The sequence below is a fragment of the Ovis canadensis genome, chromosome 7 (assembly GCF_042477335.2).
Source record: "Ovis canadensis isolate MfBH-ARS-UI-01 breed Bighorn chromosome 7, ARS-UI_OviCan_v2, whole genome shotgun sequence".
Classification (NCBI taxonomy): domain Eukaryota; kingdom Metazoa; phylum Chordata; class Mammalia; order Artiodactyla; family Bovidae; genus Ovis; species Ovis canadensis.
The window spans coordinates 111923179-111951130 of NC_091251.1; the positions used below are offsets into that span (position 1 = coordinate 111923179).

General features: G+C 48.7%; 1 protein-coding gene across 3 annotated transcripts in view; it reads right to left on the reverse strand.

Moving 5' to 3' along the window:
* The window catches only part of EFCAB11 (EF-hand calcium binding domain 11), a 173643-nt gene that overhangs the window by 51679 nt on the left and 94012 nt on the right, over window positions 1-27952 (reverse strand). The window lies entirely within an intron of this gene.

The following is a 27952-nucleotide window of genomic DNA, read 5'->3' on the forward strand; positions in this document are numbered from 1 at the left end:
TAACTGCACCCAATCTGTTTAAAGCAACGGTTAGAACTGGACACGGAACAACAGACTGGTTCCAAGTAGGAAAAGGAGTGCGTCAAGGCTGTATATTGTCACCCTGCTTATTTAACTGATATGCAGAGTACATCATGAGAAACGCTGGACTGGAAGAAGCACAAGCTGTGATCAAGGTTGCTGGGAGAAATCTCAATCACCTCAGATATGCAGAGGACACCACCCTTACGGCAGAAAGTGAAGAGGAACTAAAAAGCCTCTTGATGAAGGTGAAAGAGGAGAGTGAAAAAGTTGGCTTAAAGCTCAACATTCAGAAAACTAAGACCATGGCATCTGGTCCCATCACTTCATGGGAAATAGATGGAGAAACAGTGGAGACTTTATTTTTTGGGCTCCAAAATCACTGCAGATGGTGACTGCAGCCATGAAATTAAAAGACAATTACTCCTTGGAAGGAAAGTTTTGACCAACCTACGCAGCCTCTTTAAACGCAGAGACATAACTTTGCCAACAAAGATCCGTCTAGTCAAAGCTATGGTTTTTCCAGTGGTCATGTATGGATGTGAGAGGTGGACTGTAAAGAAAGCTGAGCACCAAAGAACTGATGCTTTTGAACTGTGGTGTTGGAGAAGACTCTTGAGAGTCCCTTGGACTGCAAGGAGATCCAACCAGTCCAGCCTAAAGGAGATCAGTCCTGGGTGTTCATTGGAAGGACTGATGCTGCAGCTGAAACTCCAATACTTCGGCCACCTGATGTGAAGAACTGACTCGTTTGAAAAGACCCTGATGCTCGGAAAGATTGAAGGTGGGAGGAGAAGGGGACAACAGAGGATGAGATAGTTGGATGGCATCACTGACTCAATGGATGTAGGTTTGGGTAAAGTTCGGGAGTTGGTGATGAACTGGGAGGCCTGGTGTGCTGCAGTCCATGGGGGTGCAAAGAGTCAGACAGGACTAAGCAACTGAACCAAATTGAAACTGAACCTATATACCTAGATCTGTAAACATCTCCATACAAATGTCCCTTAAATCTGTCCACATCTCTCCAATACCCCGCAGGCCCTAGCCCAGGTTCCACCATCTCTTGATTTGGCTGCCGTTGGGGCAAGACCTCCCTTCTCTCAGCAGAGAGATCTGTCTAAGATGCAATCTGACGCCGCTGTCCTAACTTAACCTCCCCCAACCCCAGGATGCCCCCTTTCCCCCTGGGAGAGGTCCTCGCACCTCACACCTGGACTCCCAAAGCCCTTCACAAGGGGACTACCATCTTCCAGTCCAGGTCCGCGTCTCACCATCCCTCCCCCGTGTTACACACCACTTCTTTCACTCTGCAGTGAAGGCGTGACCTCTGGCACGGGGACTTTTGTCTAAGCACATGCTTTTCCATACACGCAAAGCAATCAAGCTCTCCGTGTGGCTACCTCTGACTCATCCTTCAGGCATCACCCGGGACATTCATTCCTCCTGGAATCTCCCCTAAACAGTGCCAGGGGCCAACGGAACATCGCCTCGTGCCCTTCCTGCGTGGCGCTCACCACACTGTTGGAGGCGTCTGTTAGTTGCAGGTGACTGTCAGTTCTGTGGGCAGGACCCACGTCTGTCCAGTACCCATACTTTCCCTGTACCAGCCCAGCCCAGCACATAGTAGGTATTCTATGCACACTGAATCAGTTGTTCTCAAACTTTCTAACTTCAGGATTCCTTTAAACTCTTAAAAATTGAGAATTCCAAAGGCTTCTGTTTACATGCATCACTATTATTATTAATAGTTATGCTAGAAATAAAAACTGGGGACATTTAATACATTAATTAATTTTTAAAATAATAAGTTAGCGACCTTTTAACATAAATATTTTTCATGAAAACCAAGCAAATTTTCCAAAAGAAATAGTGATAAGAGAATTATTTTACATTTTTGTGGGTCTTAGGAATGCTTACTATAGTATAAGCTGGATTCTTATTTCTGCTTCTAAATTCTTTGTGGCATCATGATTGTAGTATATAAAGAAAAATACAGCCTCACACAGATATATAGTTGAAAAGGGAGGAGTATTTTATAGGCTTTTTCTATAACAGTAGATATTTATTTTTATATCACACTATAACTCAATAAGTAGTAATCTCTTAAAGGCTAGCTGTAATGTATAATTTGAGACCATATCAATTAACTTTCCATACTCTGCTTTGGTGTATTTTGTACTTTCAATGGCCTTTTGCCCAACCATGATATTGTAACATCATACATTGGTTATCTGAAAAACATTAATTCACTGAGCTACACGGATCTTCTAAGACACTTCATTATGCAATATTTTTAGAACCACATTTGTGACTATCGCCACTGAATGTGCCAGTAAAGTCTTTTAGTATTGAGAAACTGTCAAGCTCACAGTGGTGGACACAAGTTTCCCAAATTCTAATTTTCACATGAAAGCTTGAATTTTAGCTTTGGCAACAAATACAGTCACAGTTGTTTTCCTTGAAATGACAGGCTCCCTTCATTCATTTTCAAGGAAATTTCGACCACATATTCAAGTCTTAATAACTGTAGTTTTTCCGTCATTCTTTCAAATAAAAATGGTGTTCCATTAAAACAGTGGCCAGTCACGATCTCAACTTATAAAACAATTGCGCAAGTGCTTTTCCTGGAGATAACCACCATGCCCTGGCATGTAATGGAAATGCTAGATGGATACATCTCAGAATGGAAAAAAAAAAAAAAAGATGTGCACTTGAGGATTAAGATTTAATAACGCAATATTTTACTGCTTCATCTAGGATATTCTTAAGTGAAACTGATTTCATTATTACTTTTCTAACTGTGAGGGCAAAATGATGGAGAATACAATGACTACCAGTGCGGTCTGGTGCTACTGCGCTGATTTATGCTGAGAACAGATGAAACAGCTCAGCAGTGTCACCTACCACAGATTTTGCATCATCAATGCAAATGTCAACAGAGGGAGATAAGGCAAACAGTGCCTTATCATCACGAAGATGGCTCTGACCTTGCAGGTCCCTTGGGGCTGGGATCACATGGACAGAATCTCTGGGTCAGATGAAGGAACACGAGGAAAGAGCCCACCGGCCAGCTTCGGTGCTGGTGGCACGGTGCCAAGCAAGGGCGTTCCTGATCCGGGTCCACCCTCGGCACCTCCGGCGCGGCCAGCTCCTCTGCTCGTCACTCTCGGGCTGCTAGCGGCTTCCTCGCTTCCGACTACTGGGTGTTGGCACCTGGATCTTAATAAAGCCTTAGCCGGATCTCGATTTCCTGGTTTCATTTTTTATATAATTTCTGAGACCCATAGAGAAGGCTGAGCATTAACGAACTGATGCTTTTGAACTGTGGTGTTGGAGATGACTCTTGAGAGTCCCTTGGACAACAAGGAGATCAAACCAGTCAATCCTAAAGGAAACCAACCCTGAATATTCATTAGAAAGACTGATGCTGAAGCTGAACCTCCGATACTTTGGCCACCTGATGCGGAGAGCCGACTCTTTGGAAAAGACTCTGATGCTGGGAAAGATTGAGGGCAGGAGGAGAAGGGGACGACAGGGAATGAGATGGTTGGATGGCATCACCGACTCAATGGACATGAGTTTGGGTAAACTCCGGGAGTTGGTGATGGACAGGGAGGCCTGGCATGCTGCAGTCCGTGGGGTCGCAGAGAGTCAGACACGACTGAGCAACTGAGCAACAACTGAGACCCAGGTGTGGTCATCAGCCCTCTGGCCTCAGGCCCCATGATGAAGAGTAAAGGAAACCCTCCCCGGTGTTTTCTCTTCTGGACCATTCTAGGGTGGACTGACTAGCTATGTGTTTTGCACTATGTGTGTGTTGAAGGAGGCAGTGCCAGAGGGGGAGGAATTTAATACAAACCGGTATTATTTAGGAATGTACCTAACTTTGGATGTAAAACAAAAACCGTTCTGCTGTTTAACTTCTTGCAAAAGGTACAGTGAACTCTGTTTGTGCTCTTGAAGACAGGGGTCAAATAAAAACCTTTGCCTGGTCAGTGATTACAAGCCGAGAGAAAGGATCAGCACTGAGGTTTTAAAGACGTGCGCTCATCCATGTCTCTCCCGTCAGTACCCTCTGGGCACGCAACAGGAGTGCATTCAAGGACGAGACCCTGGTGAGTGCATCTTCTAAATATGAAAGCTGAAGTTAGGCCTGCACGGGACAAGGCATCCCTGCCTGAAAACAGCTTTCAACAAGTAGCAAACTAATTTAGAAGCACATGAGGATGATTTTCTGGAGAAGGCACTGGCAACCCACTCCAGTACTCTTCCCTGGAAAATCCCATGGATGGAGGAGCCTGGTGGGCTGCAGTCCACGGGGTCGCGAAGAGTCGGACACGACTGAGCAACTTTACTTTCGCTTTCCACTTTCATGCATTGGAAAAGGAAATGGCAACCCACTCCAGTGTTCTTGCCTGGAGAATCCCAGAGACGGGGGAGCCTGGTGGGCTGCCATCTATGGGGTCGCACAGAGTCAGACACAACTGAAGTGACTTAGCAGCAGCCGCAGAGCATGATTTTCAAGGCAGTCCTTCCTATTGAGTAACTCGTTTTTATCATAACACGAGAAATGCTCTCTCCTTGCATGCCTCTTTTTTAAGGAAATATTGTGCCTCTTGAGGACTGAGGTCTGAAGGGTCCTTGCTCTTGGCCACACTGAGCCTCCCTGCTGTGCGAGGGCCTCTCTGGCTGCAGGAGGCAGGGGCTGCTCTCTAGCTGTGGTGTTCAGGCCTCTCCCTGTGGTGTCTTCTCTTGCCGTGGAACCTGGGTCCTAGGGTGCATGGATTGGGGTGCACGGGTTTAGCTGCCCTGTGACCTGTGGGATCTTCCCTGACCAGGGGTCGGACCCATGTCCCCTGCACTGGCAGGCAGAGTCTTAACCACTAACCCACCAGGGAAGCCCCTCCTTGCATACCTCTTATATCACTTTACTGAGAAACCCTTGAACTAAAGTTTTCATATTGGCACAACCACCTCCTTGCACTCTGAACAGCCAAGCTCCACCATACTCCTGCGTCAGTATGAAATGAACCTTTACTATTTCCAAGAGTTGGTGAGAGAATGAAATGCCTTTCCTGCCATTCTGCAGCATTCTTGCAAGTGGAGCCCAGAGGTTTAACCTCCAGGGGGACTGTGGGGAGACTTTGGGTGCTTCCCTGGCAGGGAGGGCATCTGGTGAGAAGGCAGCGCTGTGTGGGTGCTCGAAGGCGGAGTCTGCGCTCCAGGGTGGGCACCGCCCGCACCTCAGCCCGAGAGCACATCTCTGGGATGGTGAGAGTCCAGCAGAGGCTGGGCTTGGCTCCCCAGCCATGGTGGAGCGAGGATCCGAGTTCTGGAGGCACGAGGCCTGGCTCTGAACGTGGGCTCTGTGACCCACAGGCCGACTGACCAGGGGCAGGTGCTGGGGGCCAGCGTGAGGAGCTCTGCCCACGGCAAAGGTCATGAGGAAGGAGGCTTGGCATACGCAAAGGCGTGATCAATCCTCAGGAAACCCCCTGTTCCCGAGCATCTACCCCAAAACCAGAGTCTGTTTTATGCTCTCACCTACACGTCTGACTTTACGGGGGGCTCTCCCCCATAACCGTTTCTCTCTGAGAAGGAGTAAACGTGCAGCCCCAAGGCAGTAAAAATTCCTGGGCGTGACAAGAGTGTTTCAGCTTACGGACTCCTCTGAAGGTTATCTAGCCCACCTGTACAGGTTCGTCCGGCCACATGTGATTGTTTACAGCCTCCCAATCTGAAAGGCACGAGATGCTTTTTAGACTTACTAAAGGCAAATTCTTTTGGGGAGTTGGAAATTATTACTATAGTGGGTTGGTTAGGAATTATATTGGTGAAGGGTTTTTTCATTTGTTGTGCCAATAATTGCTGCTAATTCCCTGCCCTGGGTGTGACAAGGGTGTCTCAGGTCAAACCTCTCTGCTGACAGACTAGCTTGTGTGACAGGATTATCCATACTCCTGCCACTACGCACATGATTGTTTACTACCTCTCAACCATAAACAGCACAGAGAGTTTTGGAGTATTTTGAGAGTCTTAATTAGCTGAGGGCTTTTCTCATTGTTGAGTCAATGATTGCCGCCAGGCCTCCATATCCTTAGGCACCTGGGAATATATTAATCAATGTATTTGGAATATAGAAAAGGAAATACAGTAGTTTTTAAGGTTAGCAATACTAGACTTTTTGAGTTAATGAATTTTCTCTTTTGTAATAGATCACTGTACTTTGTTATAAATCACTGTGTCCTTGCTATGTAAAAATGTAGCTTTATCATTATCTTAAGACTAAATAGATCTTAAGGGGAACATTGGTAAAAGGATTTTCATTTGTTGGGCTGATGTTTGCTGCTAAATCTCCATATTCCCTGCCCTTATAATGAATATAACTAACATATAGGAGAAATAAGTATTAACCTTTAAGCATATAGGAGAAATAAGTATTAACCTTTAAGATTAATCATGTTAACCTTGGGTTAAATAAATTCCTTTCTTGATTGTAACTCACTACACCCTCACCCTATAGGAATGTAACTTTATTTGGAGGGTGGTGCCTGGCTTAAGAAAAAACACCCTTGGAAAAAATAAGTTTTTTGGTTATCAGAAATAAAGGGTCATAAAATGTCAGCAGGTCTCATGGCCAGAAGATGATGTAAAACCCCTAAGACCTTTTTTTTATACATTTACGTGAAGCACGCGATTTTGATAAAGGTCAGGACTGCTGACCCCCGCGTGACTCTGTATTCATCCCTATGTGTAACAAAAGGTATATAAGCAAACCCAAAAATAAAGAAATCGGATCAGTTTCCAGAAAGACCGATTCCCCCATGTCGTTCTTTCCTGCTCCCCATTTTTCTGGCTGAATTCCCATCTGGAGCGTGGGTGCTCGCCATGTCTGCTTACTTGCCCCGGTTTTCAAGCCCATGTGAGAAGGAGCCCGAGGAGGGGCACCTTCCGATGTTCAAGTGGCACCGGCGGTGGCCCAACGTAGATGGTGCAAATTCCTTGTCCTAGAATTTTATTGGTATCCCACGTAAACCCAGTTATTCAGCCTCTTTTTCTCTCTTACTATTTTCTGGCCAAATTCCCATCTGGTGCATGGGTACCCACCAAGCCTGCTAATTTTGCCTGGGCTTCCAAGATCAGACCGGGGGGGCCTCAGTGCCTCCTCTCCTTCGGGAGAACGGGAAGACGCCTGTGGCCTACGTAGGTGGTGATTGGTACTCCACGTGAACCAAGTTATTCAGCCTCTTTTTCTCTGCTAATTTTCTAATTCCTCTCTATCCATAATTAAATAAGTTATTTCCAAGGACGCCAACTCCGTCCCCACCTTTGAATCACCCTGGATCCACCGGGGCTGGGCCCTGGGAGGCAGGGACTTCTCTAATTGTCAGAGCAGTCATCTACAAAATGGAGAAAATGCGCCCAGCTCCTGGAACTGTTACAAGACAGTAAAGAATCATCAACACGGGACCTCGCTGGTGGTGCAGGGGTTTGGAACTTGCCTGCCGATCCAAGGGACACGGGTTTGTTCAGTCCCCGGTCCAGGAAGGTTTCACATGCCACGGAGCAGCCCAGGCTGGGCCCTAACTACTGAGCTGTAGGGCCCGGGGGCACAGGAGGAGCTGCTGCACAGAGAGGGCCGCACACAGAGACCGGAGGGGAGCCCAGTCGCCACAACCAGAGCAAGCCCGCGCAGTAAGGCAGACCCAGCACGGCCACAGGACAACAAACACATAAACGTTCTTTAAGAAATCTCCTGCACCGAGCACTTAGCTGGCAGGTGGCGCTAGCGGTAAAGAAGCCGCCTGCCAGTGCAGGAGATGCGAGAGACTGGCTTGAGCTCTGGGTCGGGAAGACCCGCGGGAGAGGGGATGTCCACACACTCGCACTCTTGCCTGGAGAGGCCCAGGACGGAGGAGCCTGGGAGGGGCTACAGTCCCTGGGGTCACAGGGGTCAGGCACGACTGGGCGACACGCGCTTTGACTCCTCACAGTAGCTGGCGTGTAGCAAGGGCCCGCTGCTACTGGCGTCAGCGCTGCTCTTCTGCAGGCATGAGCTGTACCTCCCCTGGTGTTTTCCGCATTAGTTTCCATATTAGCACAAGCGCCTAAAAGGCGAAGAAATGAATCTAGGGCTTGTATATAATTCCTCCTCTGCCAATGCCAGGAAGAGGCTCCTGAGGAAAAGCTGGGAGATCCCATCTAATCTTTCAGGCGTCAGTTAAAGAGTATGTCACTCCCTGAGGCGGTCCTGGAACCTGGGACCCTTTGCTGCAGAGCTTATGCCAGGACACACGGCTCCTGGAGCTACAACATACAAGGAAACTATATGGGACTAAAAATAATCATGTGCACGCACAGCTGGGGCAAATTCTGGACCAAAAGATACAAAAAAGGACCAAAAAACCCAACTGCCATTTCTGAAGAGCTGGGAGCACACAGTAGGTGTGGGGAGCAGAAGCCCGGTACTGCCCCCGGCCCCCCGCACACAGCGGCACCAAGGGGTGGGCAGACCAGCCCGGCCCCTGACACAGCCCTCGCCCCACCCCGACGGGCGAGCAGGGGAACCGCTACTCGTTGGCACGCTCTCCTGCAGCCCGCGCAGGAGCGCCAAGGAAGCCTTGCTTGAATCTCCAAGCTGGCCCCTGGTCAATCCCTATTGCTTGGAACAGGCCAAGGAAAGCAGTGTTGGTATCCTGCCCAACAGGGGCGTTTATGCGCTGACTGGGAGGGACCCCTTGAGATAGAAACATCTGGACTAATAACAAAGACAGACAAAAAGATGCAGTCTCGTCAGATGAAGGCTCAGGAAGGACCCCAGTGCGGGGTCTCAACCACAATTCTAGGCCTCGAGTCCCTCAATCTTCTCAATCCTGATGACCTTTACTTCGACTCTGCTTCAAGAGTGAAAGTGCAAATCGCCCAGCTATGCCCAGCTCTTTGCGACCCCATGGACTGTAGCCTGCCAGACTCCTCTGTCCGTGGGGTTCTCCAGGGAAGAGTACTGGAGTGGGCGCCTTCCTTCTCCAGGGGGTCTTCCTGACCCAGGGACCGCACGACAGGCTGCAGTGGGCTCATGGGCCACAAGGCCCAGACGCTGTTCCTTTAGACCGGGAGTCAGAAACAACGGGGTCAAAGTCAGGCTGTGAGAACAGGGCTGGGCTGAGACGATCCGTGTGAAAAGGGATCCCGCTTGGCGACGGCTGCAGACCTGAGCCTCTCGGGCTCCCCGCTCAGCCTCCCCTCCATGCTCCACTGAGTGCAGAGCTCCCCGCTGCTCCAGGCGCTGTGGCCCCCCACCTGGGGGCCCCTGGCCCGGGACACCGTCCCTGCAGCCGCCGTGTCCCCCGGGCTGACCCGGTTCTTCTCACCGTTCAGCGTGGACCTTCCCCACAGGGGTTGCTCGGGAGAGGCTAAATGCGAAGCCACAGGAGTTAAGTTGGAACAGCGCCAAGTGTGACACTTGGCAGACGGCTTACACAAATTACACCGGTTTCCAAAACACACGTGGCGTGACCCTACCTCAGTGCGGATAGAAGGGGCTCTGGGAAGCTGATGCCCAGGGGTTTCAACGGTGATTTTCTAAGTAACGGGTGGGGTGGTGTGCGTCTTTTTGGTCTATAGTTTTCTGTAAGAAGCATGTGTTGCTTTTGTAATAAGAAAACCTATTTTTGTGAGATCCATTTCATTGTCAGTGTCTTTGCATTCCAGTTGCTCACAATGATAGACCATTCTGGACAAGGATGGTGGCTGCACAGAAAAAAAGAGCCTGGACTGTAATGGAGAACAGGCAGACGGTTCTGTGCGTGGTTTACAGCGGCATGCGTCTATCACATTACAGCTGTGGAGGTCAGAAGGCTGGAATGTGTCTCATGGGGCTATGAGTGAGGTGGTGGGGGCCGCCTTCCCTTCTGTGGCTCTCTGGGGGAGTCCATGCCCATGCTGTCTCAGGTTCTAGAAGCTGCCGGCGTCTCTTGTCTGTGGCCCGTTTCCTCCACCTTCAGAGCGAGTCCTGTCGGCCTGAGTCCTCCCCCTGCTGCCATTTCCCTGATTCTGACTCTCTTGCCTCCAGCTTCCCCATTAAAGAACGCTTGCAATTACCCTGGGTTCACCTGGATCTTCCAGGATCATCTTATTGCTGGTTAGCCACCCTATTGGAGAAGGCGATGGCACCCCACTCCAATACTCTTGCCTGGAAAATCCCATGGACAGAGGAGCCTGGTAGGCTGCGGTCCATGGGGTCGTGAAGAGTCGGACACGACTGAGTGACTTAGCAGCAGCAGCAGCCACCCTATTCCAGGTACGACTGTGCTTTCTCCTTGTCGGGTACGGCGGCACACTCAGAGTCTGGGGTCGGGATGTGGGCGCCGCCCGGGGCCCATCTTCTGTCCACCGGGAGCTCCCAGGTGTCTCTCTCTAGTTCAGCCTGGGACCTATCTTTCTACCTGACATTCCCTCGGTGTGTAAAGGCATCGTGGCCAAAGCTGACCCCCTGACCTTCCTCCGAAAACAGTTTCTCCCCTGGGGTCCCCTCTCCATCCTTCCAGCTTCTCAGGCCCCAAGCTGAGAGTCCTCCTTGACTTTCACCTGTATCCAGCCACCGGGCTCCTCGCATCCCAGCTCGCTGCCTGCACCTTCCTCAGGCAACCAGGACCTGACCACCACCACGTCCATCACTGCCCGGCCCAGGCCAGCATCGATCCTTAGCAAGACCACTGCGGCAGCCCACTCACTGTTCCTCCTGCCTGCCTGGGGTCTCCTCCTGTGGACGAGTCTCAGGAAAACAAGCCCTTTCTGCCCCTCCGCAGCTGCTTATCCTGTTTCCTTCACCTCGCACTTCGGTTAACATACACCACACGGTTATTCATTGTTTTCCTCTGCTCTCCCCACCAGAGCATAAGCTTCCTGAGGGCAGGGAAGCTCTTTTCATTCCCTGCTGCACCCCCCCGAGCCTAGAACTGTGGCTGGCAGTGTAGGCACTTGGTGAATGCTTGGCATTTGAATAACAGACCCTCCTCCCGCTCACTTCTCTGGACTCTGCCCCATACGGGTGCTGGGAGAGGGCTGGGGACAGAGGCCATAGGAAGACCAGAGCCTTCAGAGGCCTGTGGATCAGCTCTGGGCTCCTCACCGGTAACTTCCGGGTCAGCAGGGACCCAGGGTTTGTGGGCTCAGCTGGGGAGCCACCTCCCTCCTGTTGAAACCCTGCAGCCTGACCCAGGGATCTAATGAAGGGTACACGCTGCTCGGGGCAGACCGGCTGGCACCCTGAGCTCAGTCTCTGCCCCCTCGGGAGGGAAGGGCCTTGGGCCACCATCCCCCGTACACAGGTGACCCCTGCTGATGGCAGTGAACCCCACTGAGAGGAGCTGGCAGCGTCTACTCTTGTGTTCAACCAGCAGAAGCACCTACTGTGTGCCCAGTCCTGTTCTGGGAGCTGGGGAGACGTGAGTGAGCAAGGCGGACAGGCGTCCCTGCCCCCGGGACACTGACGTGAGGGGGGGCAGACAATGAACAAAAGGGCAGCACACTGCCGAGGGGAGACGCCGCGTGAGGGCGAGGGGAGAAGGGGACGCCGCATGAGGGCGAGGGGAGAAGGCATGGGGTGTGCTAGGAGGTGCTCCCTGGAGCGGGTGGGAAGGAAAGCGGTTCACTCCGCTACAGTGCCTGCCTTTTTCCTAGACACATTACCACCTAGCTACGTGGCCTTGGAGGAGTCACACCTCCCAGGACTAAACTGGGCGACATTAAAACATTGGCTCAGCAAGCTAAAATGTCTGAGTTATTGTTGCTGTTCAGTTGCTAAGCTGGTTCCGACTCTGTGACCCCATGGACGGCAGCACGCCAGGCCTCCCTGTCCATCACCACCTCCCGGAGCTTGCTCAAATTCATGTCCATCGAGTCAGTGATGCCATCCAACCATCTCATCCTCTGTCACCCCCTTCTCCTCCCACCCTCAATCTTTCCCAGCATCAGGGTCTTTTCCAATGAATTTGAGTAGGGTTAATGAATTAAGCTCCAAGTCTGGCTTAATCCAGTACTTCAATGAGGAGGCTCTTTTCCTCCAGAACTAAGGAAAACAGGTCATTTTTAATCCCATGTAATTCATCTTAAGTGAGTGAAAGTGAAAGTTGCTCAGTTGTGTCCAACTCTTTGTGACCCCATGGACTGTATAGTCCATGGAATTCTCCAGGCCAGAACACTGGAGTGGGTAGCCTGTCCCTTCTCCAGAGGATCGTCCTAACCCAGGGATCGAACCCAGGTCTCCTGCATTGCAGGTGGATTCTTTACCATCTGAGCCACAAGGGAAGCCCAAGAATACTGGGGTGGGTAACCTATCCTTTCTCCAGCAGATCTTTCAGACGTAGGAATCAAACTGGGGTCTCCTGCATTGCAGGCGGATTCTTTACCAACTGAGCTATCAGGGAAGCCAACTCATCTTATGGTACACAAAAATTACCAGAACTGAAGAAATCAGACACCAGAAAGATTAACTTCCAACTAAAGTGTGATTCCAGAAAGATGATCAGGTTAACAATTATATTTGACTAAAGTCTTCACTATCCGTAACTCTACCTTCTCAGGAGCTCTCGTGAATTTTCAAATTTTCCCTTTTCCATTTCCTTTGATTGTTAGGAAAACAATCAAATTCCTCAGGGCACCCAACATCTACTGTGATCAGAGCTCTATCTAGTTCTTGACACCTCTCCTGCCACATGCCCCCCTCCCCCCAAAAAAACTCCACGCCCTGGCCAGCTGTGCGCCCTCTGCTCTGGTGACACAGACTCCACATCCCTGAATGTGTCTTGTGACTTCAGTTTCCATGCCTTTGTATGTGCTATGGGCTCTGATATGCCTTGGAAACACATCTGTACACACACAGTGATACAACGTGACTAATAAGGTCACAGCAACGTAGAGCATTAACATTAGCCCTTTCTGCCCTAAGGACATGACTGCGCCTTCTTCACTTTGGAGTTCTCAGTGTCTCTGGAACTTGGGTCCCCAAAGCAGGGTCTGCACACCAGCGGGATCAGTATTACTTGGGCTTGCAGACATGCAGGTTTTCAGGCCCTGCTACAATATCTACTGAACTGGAGACTCTGAGCACGGGGCCCAGGAGCATGTGATCAAAACGACCTCCATGCGAGGCTCACGCGCCACAAGTTTGAGAAGCCCTGACCCAGGCATCCGTCCACGTTGGCTGAATGGACGGATAAACGGTTAAAAACTGCGATGCTGCTCTTCATTTCTAGGGCTTCCCTGGGGGCTCAGACGGCAAAGCGTCTGCCTGCAGTGCGGGAGATCCAGGTTCAACCCCTGGGTCGGGAAGGTGTCCTGGAGAAGGCAGTGGCAACCCACTCCAGTACTCCTGCCTGGAGAATCCCATGGGTGCAGGAGCCTAGTAGGCTATAGTCCATGGGGTCGAAAAGAGTCAGACACGACTGAGCAACTTCACTTTCTATATTTCTAAAACCATACCTCCCTTCCAAGCTTTTTGCCTTCGAACGTGTCAGTTCAGACCTATGTGTATGTACATTCATCAGTTAAGTTCAGTCGCTCAGTTGTGTCCGACTCTGTGGGACCCCACGGACTGCAGCACGCCAGGCCTCCCTGTCACCAACTCCCAGAGCTTACTCACACTCACGTCCATCAAGTCGGTGATGCCATCCGACCATTTCATCCTCTGTCGTCCCCTTCTCCCACCTTCCATCTTTCCCAGCATCAGGGTATATACACAAATACAATAAATAACCGATCTTTTTAAGATGTCCAGTGAAATTTTGATTTGATCACTGCAGGACGTTAGACGTTTTCCTCTATTAAGGAGCAGTTAACAGAGGACTTTGTGTATCGTTAGTTAGTTGTTCAGTAGTTACATGTACACACACAATACAGTTCTGAATTTTGGTTGGAAGAATGGAACCCCAGGGAGTTAAACTCAGTGTCTGCCCTGGGATCACAGAGCACGTTTAGCGGGAGGCCAGGATCAGACCCAACAGCCCTGAGTTTCCCACTATGGCTGAGCGCGAAGCCACAGATGCGCTAGTGGTAAAGAACCCGCCCACCAACGCAGGAGACGTAAGAGACGCGTGTTCAATCCCTGCGTCTGGAAGATCCCCTGGAGGAGGGCATGGCAACCCACTCCTGTATTCTTGCCTGGAGGATCCCACAGACAGAGGAGGCTGGCGGACGACAGTCCGTGGGGTCGCAAAGAGTCGGACACGACTGAGGGACTAACACAGGCAGAGACCTTGGAAGGCTCCCATAAATACTTTGTTTTGTGGTCAGGCAATGAAACGTGTAAAGGTCCCTGCCCTCTCTCTGCTTATTGCCTAAAGGACTTTCCTCTGGGGCCAGAAGGATTTGTCGGTGTTGTCATGAAGGCAGCCTTTTCGCATCTCCCTCGGTAGCTGCGGAAACCCTGGCTCGCACCCAAGTGCCCCACTTGGGTTTTGTTCAGGAAAGAGTTCTTCCAGCTGCTTTATTTGTTCCATGATTACATGTATGAGCTTCCAGAACGCACAAGATCACAAGTCAAATGAAAGGCTTCAGTTCCCAGTTCGCATAAAGAGATAAAATTTGAAACCAAGGGAAACAACAAAACATGGCTAAATGAAGGCCTAAGTATTATAGAAATGAGACTGAATAGTATTCTTACTAAAAGGTCAGCAGGAGCCCGCGCGGAAGGAAAATGAGACCCCGTGGGGTAATCACAGTATCCTTGCGCTGTATTTATGGCCCCGCTCGCAAAGGAAGTCAGACGCCCTCTTTACCATTTACAATTTGGGGCATGGCGAGCTGCTAGAAATGAAAATATATGTCTGCACTTAAAAATAAAACGGTGCACACTCACATTCACGAGTCTCATTCGCAATAACCAAAAGGTGGACACGACCCGGATGTCCACTGCCAGACGACGGGATAAGCCAAATGCGGAACAGACACACGACAGAATACTACTCGGCCTTCTAAATGCAGACGGCCCTTGAGGACGTGCTGCCGACAGAAATAAGCCGGCCCCAAATGAGAAACGCTGTAAGATTCCACTCATACGAAGTACCTCGTGTAGTCTAGCTCACAGAAACACAAAAGCGAATGGTGGCTGGCCAGGGCTGGGGAGAAGGCAAATGGGAGTTTCCGTTTGCAAAGTGAAAAGGTTCTACAGGTTGGTTTGCACAACAACGTGAATGCGGTTACGGCTGCGGTGCCGAGAGTGCAGTTACCGCTGCGGCGCTGTACGCGCACACACTGTTAAATAAAAACAAAACCAACAATGGAAACAAAACAAACAACCCCCCCCCCCCGCCCCCCAAACAATGACACACGCAGGACTTCTCTTTTAAGGGCTGGAAGAGCGCATCTAAGAAGGAAATTGGGGCATCCTGGACATTGGCCATCATTCACGTCAACAGCCTGGGGGTGAGTACTAAGATGCGGGCCTAAATGGAAAATGTAACGGGGCAGGCGTGGTCGGTTACTGTGGCAGATGGAGAGACACGGAAGAATCCGGAAACAGAAAACTACAGCCACACGGCGTGAGAGGAAGGTGACCTTTGGCACAAACATGGAGAGCTTGAGCGATCCCCCACGCAAAGTAATCAAATGTCAAAAAAAAAAAAAAGAGTCTGGAAATGTAAGAAGCAAAATGCTGAAGTTTCATGGATCTTGAAATTTATTCTGGAAAGTATTTAGAAGCTGATGGAGTCCCAAACATCATTTGAGCATTAAACACATCCCACACATTTATCTACTGCGATTAAGCCTCACAGTCTTACTATATCACAAAGGGGACACCTGGTGTATGTAATGATTAAATGCAGTGAGACTTTCAGAAGAGCATGCATAAACAGTGAAGACGCTCTTGTCTGAAGCCATCTGGACTAAAAGTCAATTCAGTTCAGTTCAGCTGCTCAGTTATCTGGCTCTTTGAGACCCCATGGACTGCAGCACGCCAGGCTTCCCTGTCCATCACCACCTCCCAGAGCTTGCTCAAACTCATGTCCATCAAGTCAGTGATGCCATCCAACCATCTCATCCTCTGTCATCCCCTTCTCCTCCTGCCTTCAATCTTTCCCAGCAGCAGGGTCTTTTCAAATGAGTCAGTTCTTTGCATCAGGTGGCCAAAGTATTGGAGTTTCAGCTTCAGCATGAGTCCTTCTGATGAATATTCAGGGTGACTTCCTTTAGGATGGACTGGTTGGATCTCCTTGCAATATAAGGGACTCTCAAGAATCTCCTCCAACAAGCAGTTCAAAGGTGCTCAGCTTTCTTTAAGGTGCAACTCTCACATCCATACATGACTATTGGAAACACCATAGCCTTAACTAGACGGACCTTTGTTGGCAAAGTAATGTCTCTGCTTTTTAATATGCTGTCTAGGTTGGTCATAGCTTTTCTTACAAGGAGCAAGCATCTTTTAATTTCATGGCTGCAATCACCATCTGCAGTGATTTTGGAGTCCAAGAAAATAAAGTCTGCCACTGTTTCCACTGTTTCCCCATCTATTTGCCATGAAGTGATGGGACCGGATGCCATGATCTTAGTTTTCTGAATGTTGAGTTTTAAGCTTTTTCACTCTCCTCTTGCACTTTCATCAAGAGGCTCTTTAGTTTCTCTTTGCTTTCTGCTATAAGGGTGGTGTCAACTGCCTATCTGAGGTTATTGATATTTCCCGCGGCAATCTTGATTCCAGCTTGTGCTTCATCCAGCCCAGCGTTTCTCATGATGTACTCTGCATATAAGTTAAATAAGCAGGGTGACAATATACAGCCTTGACGTACTCCTTTCCCAATTTGGACCCAGTCCATTGTTCCATGTCCAGTTCTAACTGCTGCTTCTTGACCTGCACACAGGTTTCTCAGGAGGCAGGTAGGGTGGTCTGGTATTCCAATCTCTTGAAATATTTTCTACAGCTTGTGGCCCACCCAGTCAAAGCCTTTCGTATAGTCAATGAAGCAGAAGTAGATGTTTTTCTAGAATTATCTTGCTTTTTCTATGATCCAATGGATGTTGGCAATTTGACCTTTGGTTTCTCTGCCTTTTCTAAATCCAGCTTGAACATCTGGAAGTTCATGGTTCGTGTATTGCTGAAGCCTGGCTTGGAGAAGTTTGAGCATTACTTTGCTAGCTTGTGAGATGAGTGCAATTGTACGGTAGTTTGAGCATTCTTTGGCATTGTCTTTCTTTGGGATTGGAATTAAAACTAACTGTTTCCAGTCCTGTGGCCACTGCTGAGCTTTTCAAATTTGCTGGCAGCACTTTCACAGCATCATCTTTGAGGATTTGAAATGGCTCAACTGGAATTCTATCACCTCTACTAGCTTTGTTCATACTGAAGCTTCCTAAGGCCCACTTGACTTCACATTCCAGGATGTCTGGCTCTAGGTGAGCAACCACACCATTCTGGTTATCTGGGAATCCAGCAAAGGGACTGAGAAGCCCCAGGGAATTTGACTTTGGAGGCCAGTGGGGTTCGATTACAGGATTCCACAGGGCTGGGGAGACAGACTCTGGGAGGCACAGACAGAACCTGCGCACACCAGGGCCCAGGAGAAAGGAGCAGCGGCCCTGCGAGGGATGGGGCCAGACCCACCTGCGAGTGTCTGGGAGCCTCTGGGGGAGGCGTGGGTCGGGGCACTGAATACAACAACCCTGGGAGTGATAGCACCTGGTGGCATAAGCCCTTTTGAAGGCGGTCACCATTAACCCTGGTGGCTCAGAGGTTGAAGCGTCTGCTTCCAGTGCAGGAGACTTGGGTTCAATCCCTGAGTCAGGAAGATCCCCTGGAGAAGGAAATGGCAACCCATTCCAGTATTCTTGCCTGCAGAATCCCATGGATGGAGGAGCCTGGTAGGCTGCAGTCCATGGGGTCGCAAAGAGTTGGACACGACTAAGCGACTTCACTTCACCATTAACCCTACCATAGTTTGGCCTCCAGCCAAAGCACAGGGAGGGAACATAGCTCCTCCCGTCAACAGAAAAGTGGATTAAAGATTTACTGAGCATTTGCACATCTCTGGAGAGTGGCTGGCACCCGTCTCCCCCCGGGCATCCTCTCTCTTTCTCTCGGTCCTCCCTCCCTCACTCTCATCCAGGCCTGGATCCGAGAGCGCTCACTCCCCAACGAGCTTCCTGCACATCTCCATCTCAGTTTATTCCCCAGGAGCCCAACCTAAGACACACACGTGACTTAAACGTGTGACTTAACATTTTAAATATACATGTGTCATTTCCTTACGCTCTGATCTACGCCAAAGCCTCATCTTTAAGAAATGGTACACGGATCAGCAGGACTTGTTCTCTTTCTCGAATGAACCACACCTAAGACGAATTACCTACAATGTCCAATTTCAGGTTCCTGAAAATAAGAAACCTTAAAAGACCACTAGAAAACCACCTAGATGCGGGATTCCTCCAGCTTTTAGATCCCCTGCTCGCCAGGCCCTAACAGCTCTCCAACCCACAGCTCGTGTGACAGATTAAAACAGTCTTTAAAATTGTAACAAAATACACATGACATAAAATTTACCATCTCAGCTCAGTCATATTAAGTGGCACACTCATTTCGCAGTCATCACCACCATGCATCTCCAGAAATGCTGCGGCTGAACCTCGGTCCCCATTGAAGAAGAACTCTCCGTTTCCCTCCCCTGCAGTCCCTGGCAACCACGATTCTACTTTCTGTCTCTGTGAGAATGACCACTCGACGTCCTCAGAAGTTTTTGTTCAATTTATTGAGTTACTTTTATTAAGTCTTTCCAAAACTTATGTTTTTTTTTAATAGAAAAAGCATCTGTCTTTTTGTACTGACATTCTGTTCGCTTAATATTTAATTAAATCACCTAATTACAAGGACAAGTTCAGCTGGCATAAGGAGGTTTGAGAACAAACAACATAGACGAGGTGTGGGGATGAAAACCGCTCAGGAAGTTGGAGCAGACACGCGTGACGGCGCTGCAGGGACGCTTCTGGTCACAAATGCTCAGCACGCTGCAGGCACACACCAGGTGGCTCTGGATAAGGACTGGAAGCTTCCGTTAAGCTGCTGAACTGGCTAAGAGAACACCTTCTACTGTGTCAACATAGATATTGACGGCGTTTACTGGGCACCTGTTACACGGCAGGCTCTGTGCCAAGCATGTGGTTTGCACTGTGTTACTGAATGTCCACAATCCTCGAGGCAGATACCATCACCTTCATTTCCCTACAAGGAAACCAAGGCCCGGAAGTAGTGAAGCAATTTATCCAAAGTGGCGCCACTGAAAAGTGGCCGAGCTGAGTTTCAAGTTGGTGTGACTCTAAGGCCCGTCTCCCCTCTTCCTGCCCACACTGGCTTTGCAAATGAATATTAAATAAAAGGTGTAACAAGAATGAAAACACAGAAGGGAGCCTTTGCTTGCCATTGGCATCGTACAAAATGACAAAATATGTCACTTGCTTCTTCAAGACTATAATTTAGCAAACAAGGGGTGTACTTAAATTCTCGTAAGAAAGGAGGATAGGTAATACAATCTGCAATTGGTATTCGTTTACATAAGAATGATTTCAGTTAATTAAAGGCAGAAGAGCTGGGCAGTATTTGTAAGGAAAGAACTGAAGTCAGACGTTTTAATTATGCTATCAGATTAGCACAAAAAAAGAGAATAAGCTGTGAAGTTTTACCGAATATAATAGAAGCAAAGTGCGTTGTCTCAAGATAACTCTTTGGATCAAGACAGAGAGAAACAGAACATCTGAAATAATTCATAGACTCAGACAATAAATGACTAATCAAAGAGGTCTCACTACAACCACCTACGTCAACAGCCACATGGAAGAACCAAGTTTATTAACAAGCATATTCCCAAGAAAATAAAAGAAGAATTTGTGCTTTCTTTTAAAAAAGAAATTGAATGACATTTCAGAACAGATACCAACATCATTGAAAGCTAATAGCAAATTAAAAAAAAAAAAGGAGGTGTTTAAGATTGCCAAGCCATGAGTAGAAGCAAGCATCACTTAGCAGCCTCTGCAAGACTTGGCAGAGTGCTGGGCCCTCATCGGCCAGGAAATGCGGCAGCTCCCATCTACATCCACAAGCAAGAGCGCACCCACTCTCCCCCAGTCTGTCTGGGACACTGAGCTGCAACGATCCACACCGAGAGTCTCAAAAGGTCAGCACAGCCAAGAAAGGCTGCCTGTGCCCCGAAGCTCTTTCTACACCAACAATCCATGAACCATCATGAGACACAGCTAAGCCCCAGGCCCTCTCCCAGAGAGCCTGGCGACTCCTCTTTGCTGTAGCCATCAGACCTAGAGGTCCACGTCTAGACGGAACACCTGCCCTGGCTGTCCCACGGACGCGCCCCAAGCTGACATCATCATCAAACCCTCTCCCCTCCCCTGCCTGTGTCCCCGTCACACTGAGCGGGGCCACCATTCACTCAGATCCCCAGGCCAGGGGCCTGGGGGCCACGCTCAGCCTCTCCACCCCTCCACCGCACACCCCGTCCCCATGGTAATTCACACATTAGCCACCACTTGAATGCACGTGCTCATCCACTGAGCCCTTAGTTTAGGACCTAGACCTTTGCAGGAAGGCTTCCTATAGTGATCAGTTTAGTCAGGGGATCCATAACAATCTCCTCATTTACTGATCTCCAACTTCATATCTGTAATTTTGCAATAATGATCAGAGCCACAGTCAGCCCCTGGTCTTGTTTTTGCTGACTGTATAGAGCCTCTCCATCTTTGGCTGCAAAGAATATAATCAATCTGATTTCAGTGTTGACCATCTGGTGATGTCCATGTGTACAGCCTTCTCTTGTGTTGTTGGGAGAGGGTGCTTGCTATGACCAGTGTGTTCTCTTGGCAAAACTCTATTAGCCTTTGCCCTGCTTCATTCTGTACTCCAAGGCCAAACTTGCCTGTTACTCCAGGTATCTCTTGACTTCCTACTTTTGTGTTCCAGTCCCCTATGATGAAAAAGACATCTTTTTTTGGTGTTAGTTCTAGAAGGTCTTGTAGGTCTTCATTGAACCGTTCACCTTCAGCTCCTTCAGCATTACTGGTTGGGGCATAGGCTTGGATCACCGTGATATTTAATGCTTTGCCTTGGAAATGAATAGAGATCACCCTGTTGTTTTTGAGATTGCACCCATGTACTGCATTTCGGACTCTTTTGTTGACCATGATGGCTACTCCATTTCTTCTGAGGGATTCCTGCCCACAGTAGCAGATATAATGGTCATCTGAGTTAATTCACCCATTCCAGTCCATTTTAGTTCTAAGATGTCCATGTTCACTCTTGCCAACTCCTGTTCGACCTCTTCCAAGTTACCCTGATTCATGGACCTTTCGTTCCAGGTTCCTATGCAGTATTGCTCTTTACAACATCGGACTTTACTTCCATCACCAGTCACATCCACCACTGGGTGTTGTTTCCGCTTTGGCTCAGCCTCTTCATTGCTTCTGGAGCTATTTCTCCAGAAGCATATTCTTCGTCAGTAACATACTGGGCACCTACTGACCTGGGGAGTTTATCTTTCAGTGTCCTATCTTTTTGCCTTTGGGAAAGATTGAAGCCAGGAGGAGAAGGGGATGACAGAGGATGAGATGGTTGGATGGCATCACCGACTCAGTGGACATGGGTTTGAGCAAGCTCCAGGAGATGGTGAAGGACAGGGAGGCCTGGCACGCTGCGGTCATGGGGGCACAAACAGTCAGACACGACTGAGCGACTGAACAACTTCATATCTAAACACTATGTTCAATTCTTTAACATCAACCTGGGTGGAATCCCTGAAAAAAGTGGAAAAGAGAAAGAGACTTTCCCACAGCACTCTAGGTGTGAGAGCTTTTTTGCATACCGCTTAGAGATGAAAGCACATCAGTTAACACCAAAAACTGGTTTGTAGCCCACATGCAATAGGCCAGCTTATTTTCAATATTCTTTTATTTGGTTAAAAAAACAAAACAAAACTGTCTCCTTCGAGCAATCTCGCTTAAACCATAGTGATTCATTCTGGGTAAATACAGAGATATCTCGTAAGAAACTTTTCCCGAGGACGACATTTGAGGCCTCCTGACACACAGGTGACTCTGAGAACCTTCACAACCCCATCTTAGCTGATGAACCAAACTGAGACCTAACTTTGAGCCCCAAACTCTGCCACTTACTAACTGCAGACCTTCAATCAAGTTACACAGTCTTATAGAGAAGAGGGAGACAACGGTGTTCAGCTGGATGAGGCTCGTGGAGGTCAGCGGACAGTGAAGCTCTGCTCAGGGCCAGGCACCGCCTTGAGCATCTGATTCAGGGATGAAGTCACAGCTCTGCGCCTCACACATGCAGGCTAGTGGGCAGACAGACGCGGACCAGGGAGTGTGCAGAACAGGAAGGCCAGAACCAGGAGGCTAGTGGGCAGACAGACACGGACCAAGGAGCGCGGCAGCACAGGAAGGCCAGAACCAGGGTGTGAGCAAGTTTCATGAGACAGAAGACTGGGCTGATGGAGGAGAGCTGAAAGAGAACTTCTCTGAAACAGGGTAATTGTGTAAACACCTGATACCTGGCTTACTTACCACTTTTGTTAAGCTGGGTATTGTTTATTTTTTTTAACCCACATTTAGGCTGACCACTGCTACTGACATAACCTTTCTCTTTTCTTCCTGAAAGTTCATGTATGAAATCACCAACAAAACACCTGATGGTCCCTCTACCGTGAAGACACTCCCACAGCTCTGACAGCGGGCCTCATGAGGATGAGAGGCACCAGGATGCCAACATCTGCGGGGGCCACCTGGGGGGGGAGTCCTCTGGCCCCAGTCAGCCCTTCAGATGACGGCAGTCCCAGCTGACATCCTGAGTGTAACTTTACGAGAGGCAAGGGAAGCCAGGACCAGCAGCTCAGTCATTCCCAGATTCCCAACCCACAGGTATTACATGAGATACGAAATGTTTATCGCTTTATCTGCTAAGACTCACGGTTTTTTGTTACTCAAAAATAAATAAGACACAGGCCAATACGGTATTAATGATAAGGGCTTTGTATTCAGGATAGCATAATATTCTTATTTAAAAACCAATGCCATCTCTCTTCTCTGGAGCAAAGAAATATGATATGATCACGAGCTGTGAGGTGACTCAGTTAATGCTGGTTCACATCACAACCTATCAAGAAACTATAGCTTCAAATACCAGAATTATCTCACTGAAAGAGACTGATAGGTTGTGAGTTCTTCAGTTCAATTCAGTCGCTCAATCATGTCCGACTCTTTGCAACCCCATGAACTGCAGCACGCCAGGCTTCCCTGTCCATCACCAACTCCCGGAGTTCACTCAGACTCACGTCAATCGAGTCCGTGATGCCATCCAGCCATCTCATCCTCTATCGTCCCCTTCTCCTCCTGCCCTCAATCCCTCCCAGCATCACAGTCTTTTCCAATGAGTCAACTCTTCGCATAAGGTGGCCAAAGCACTGGAGTTTCAGCTTCAGCATCATTCCTTCCAAAGAAATCCCAGGGTTGATCTCCTTTAGGATGGACTGGTTGGATCTCCTTGCAGTCCAAGGGACCCTCAAGAATCTTCTCCAACACCACAGTTCAAAAGCATCAATTCTTCGGCGCTCAGCCTTCTTCCCAGTCCAACCCTCACAACCATACATGACCACTGGAAAAACCATAGCCTTGACTAGACGGACCTTAGTCAGCAAAGTAATGTCTCTGCTTTTGAATATATTATCTAGGTTGGTCATAACTTTTCTTCCAAGGAGTAAGCGTCTTTTAATTTCATGGCTGCAGTCACCATCTGCAGTGATTCTGGAGCCCAAAAAAATAAAGTCTGACACTGTTTCCACTGTTTCCCCATCTATTTCCCATGAAGTGATGGGATCGGATGCCATGATCTTTGTTTTCTGAATGTGAGCTTCAAACCAACTGTTTCACTCTCCACTTTCACTTTCATCAAGAGGCTTTTTAGTTCCTCTTCACTTTCTGCCATAAGGGTGGTGTCATCTGCATATCTGAGGTGATTGATATTTCTCCCGGCAATCTTGATTCCAGCTTGTGTTTCTTCCAGTCCAGCGTTTCTCATGATGGACTATGCATAGAAGTTAAATAAGCAGGGTGACAATATACAGCCTTGACGTACTCCTTTTCCTATTTGGAACCAGTCTGTTGTTCCATGTCCAGTTCTAACTGTTGCTTCCTGACCTGCATACAGATTTCTCAAGAGGCAGGTCAGGTGGTCTGGTATTCCCATCACTTTCAGAATTGTCCACAGTTTATTGTGATCCACACAGTCAAAGGCTTTGGCATAGTCAATAAAGCAGAAGTAGATGCTTTTCTGGAACTCTCTTGCTTTTTCCATGATCCAGTGGATGTTGGTAATTTGATCTCTGGTTCATCTGCCTTTTTTAAAACCAGCTTGAACATCTGGAAGTTCATGGTTCACATATTGCTGAAGCCTGGCTTGGAGAATTTTGAGCATTACTTTGCTAGCATGTGAGATGAGTGCAATTGTTCGGTAGTTTGAGCATTCTTTGGCATTACTCTTCTTTGGGATTGGAATGAAAACTGACCTTTTCCAGTCCTGTGGCCACTGCTGAGTTTTCCAAATTTGCTGGCATATTGAGTGCAGCACTTTCACAGCATCATCTTTCAGGAGTTGAAAGAGCTCAACTGGAATTCCATCACCTCCACTAGCTTTGTTCGTAGTGATGCTTTCCAAGGCCCACTGACTTCACATTCCTGGATGTCTGGCTCTAGATGAGTGATCACACCATCATGATTATCTGGGTCATGAAGCTCTTTTTTGTACAGTTCTTCTGTGTATTCTTGCCACCTCTTCTTAATATCTTCTGCTTCCATTAGGTCCAGACCATTTCTGTCCTTTATCGAGCCCATCTTTGCATGAAATGTTCCCTTGGTATCTCTCATTTTCTTGAAGAGATCTCTAGTCTTTTCCAATCTGTTGTTTTCCTCTATTTCTTTGCATTGATCACTAAAGAAGGCTTTCTTATCTCTTCTTGCTATTCTTTGGAACTCTGCATTCAGATGCTTATATCTTTCCTTTTCTCCTTTGCTTTCCACTTCTCTTCTTTTCACAGCTATTTGTAAGGCCTCCCCAGACAGCCATTTTGCTTTTTTGCCTTTCTTTTCCATGGGGATGATTTTGATCCCTGTCTCCTGTAGAAAGACATGAACCTCATTCCATAGTTCATCAGGCACTCTATCTATCAGATCTAGGCCCTTAAATCTATTTCTTACTTCCACTGTAGAATCATAAGGGATTTGATTTAGGTCATACCTCAATGGTCTATCGGTTTTCCCTACTTTCTTCAATTTGAGTCTGAATTTGGCAATAAGGAGTTCATGATCTGAGCCACAGTCAGCTCCCAGTCTTGTTTTGCTGACTGTATAGAGCTTCTCCATCTTTGGCTGCAAAGAATATAATTAATCTGATTTTGGAGTTGACCATCTGGTGATGTCCATGTGTAAAGTCTTCTCTTGTGTTGTTGAAAGAGGGTGCTTGCTATGACCAGTGCGTTCTCTTGGCAAAACTCTATTAGTCTTTGCCTTGCTTCATTCCGCATTCCAAGGCCAAATTTGCCTGTTACCCCAGGTGTTTCTTGACTTGCTACTTTTGCATTCCAGTCCCCTATAATGAAAAGGACATCTTTTTGGGGAGTTAGTTCTAGAAGTCTTGTAGGTCTTCATAGAACCATTCAACTTCAGCTTCTTTAGCATTACTGGTTGGGACATAGACTTGGATAACTGTGATATTGAATGGTTTGCCTTGGAGACAAACAGAGATCATTCTGTCGTTTTTGAGACTGCATCCAAGTACTGCATTTCACTCTTTTGTTGACCATGATGGCTACTCCATTTCTTCTGGGGGATTCCTGCCCACAGTAGTAGATATAATGGTCATCTGAGTTAAATTCACCCATTCCAGTCCATTTTAGTTCGCTGATTCCTAGAATGTCGACGTTCACTCTTGCCATCTCTTGTCTGACCACTTCCAATTTGCCTTGATTCACGGACCTAACATTCCAGGTTCCTATGCAATACTGCTCTTTATAGCATCAGACCTTGCTTCTATCACCAGTCACATCCACAAGTGGGTATTGTTTTTGCTTTGGCTCCATCCCTTCATTCTTTCTGGAGTTATTTCTCCACGGATCTCCAGTAGCATATTGGGCACCTAATGACCTGGGGAGTTCCTCTTTTGGTATCCTATCATTTTGCCTTTTCATGCTGTTCATGGGGTTCTCAAGGCAAGAATACTGAAGAGGCTTGCCATTCCCTTCTCCAGTGGACCACATTCTGTCAGACCTCTCCACCATGACCCACCCGTCTTGGGTTGCCCCGCAGGCATGGCTTGGTTACATTGAGTTAGACAAGGCTGTGGTCCTAGTGTGATTAGATTGACTAGTTTTCTGTGAGTATGGTTCAGTGTGTCTGCCCTCTGATGCCCTCTTGCAACACCTACCATCTTACCTGGGTTTCTCCTACCGTGGGCGTGGGGTATCTCTTCACGGCTGCTCCAGCAAAGCGCAGCCGCTGTTCGTTACCTTGGACGAGGGGTATCTCCTTACCGTGCCCTTCCTGACCTTCAACGTGGGATGGCTCCTCCCAGCCCTCCGACGCCCACGCAGCCACAGCTCCTCGGGTTGCTCCTCCCAGCCGCCGCCCCTGGCCTCCAGCCCAGGGTGGCTCCTCCTGGCCACTGTCCCTGGCCTCAGGCACGGGGTGGCTCCTCAGGGCCACCACTCCTGACTTCGGGTGCGAGGTGGCTTCTCCCGGCCACCCCTGACCTCGGACGCAGGGTGTCTCCTCCCGGCCGCCACTGACCTTGACACGGGGTAGCTCCCCCCGGCCACCGCCCCTGGCCTTGGAAGCGGGGTAGCTCCTCTCAGCCGCTGCCCCTGACCTCGAATGCGAGGTGTCTCCTCCTGGCCACCACTGACCTCGGACGCAGGGTAGCTCCTCCCGGCTGCCGCCCCTGACCTCAGACTTGGGTAGCTCCTCTCGGCCATTCCTGCGACCCAGCGCACTCAGTGCGGGTGGCTGCAACCGGCGCACTCAGCGTGGGTGGCTGCAACCGGCGCACTCAGCGTGGGCGGCTGTGACCCATTCTTACAGACAATTTAAAACAAGGTGTATGGCAAGGCAAGATCAAACCATTCAATCCTAAAGGAAATTAACCCTGAATATTGACTGGAAGGACCGATGCTGAAGCTGAAGCTTCAATACTTTGGCCACCTGGTGCAGATACTTGGAAAAGACCCTGATGCTGGGAAAGACAGAAGGCAAAAGGAGAAGCGGGCAGCAGAGGATGAGGTGATTAGATAACACCACTGTCGGGGTCCAGCCCTGGTGGATCCAGGGTAATTCGAAGCGGGGACGGTGTGGCGAGAGAGATTTATAGATTTAGAGAGAGATAAGGAAAGAGTTTGCAGTTAAGAGAATAGAGGAGAGAAAGAGGCTGTATTCCTTGGTTTACGTAGAAAGCCAACAAAGCCCCGAGACAAGGGACTTGAACCGTCTACGTAGGGCCACAGGCGCCCGCTTGAATAGCGGAGGGTGCCCTGCCTTGGGCTCCCTCTCGCATGGGTCTTAGAAGCCCAGGCAAATAAGTAGACATGGCGAACCTCTATGCCCCAGATGGGAATCAGCCAGAACATAGAGTAAGAAAGAAAAGAAGACACGGGGGAACCAGTCTTTCCAGGAACTGGCCCGAGAAACTGGTCCGTCCTTTATTTTCCAGGAAAAGCTTTTATACTTTTAGTTGTACATAGAGATAAGTGTAAAAGCAAAGTCTTGCAGGATCAGCAGCTCTGACCCAGGCTTTCTTGATGCATACCCATCTGTATACACAGGTCTTAGGTGATTTACATCATCTTCTGGCCAGGAGGCCTATTAGCATTTTATGGCCCTTTCTGAT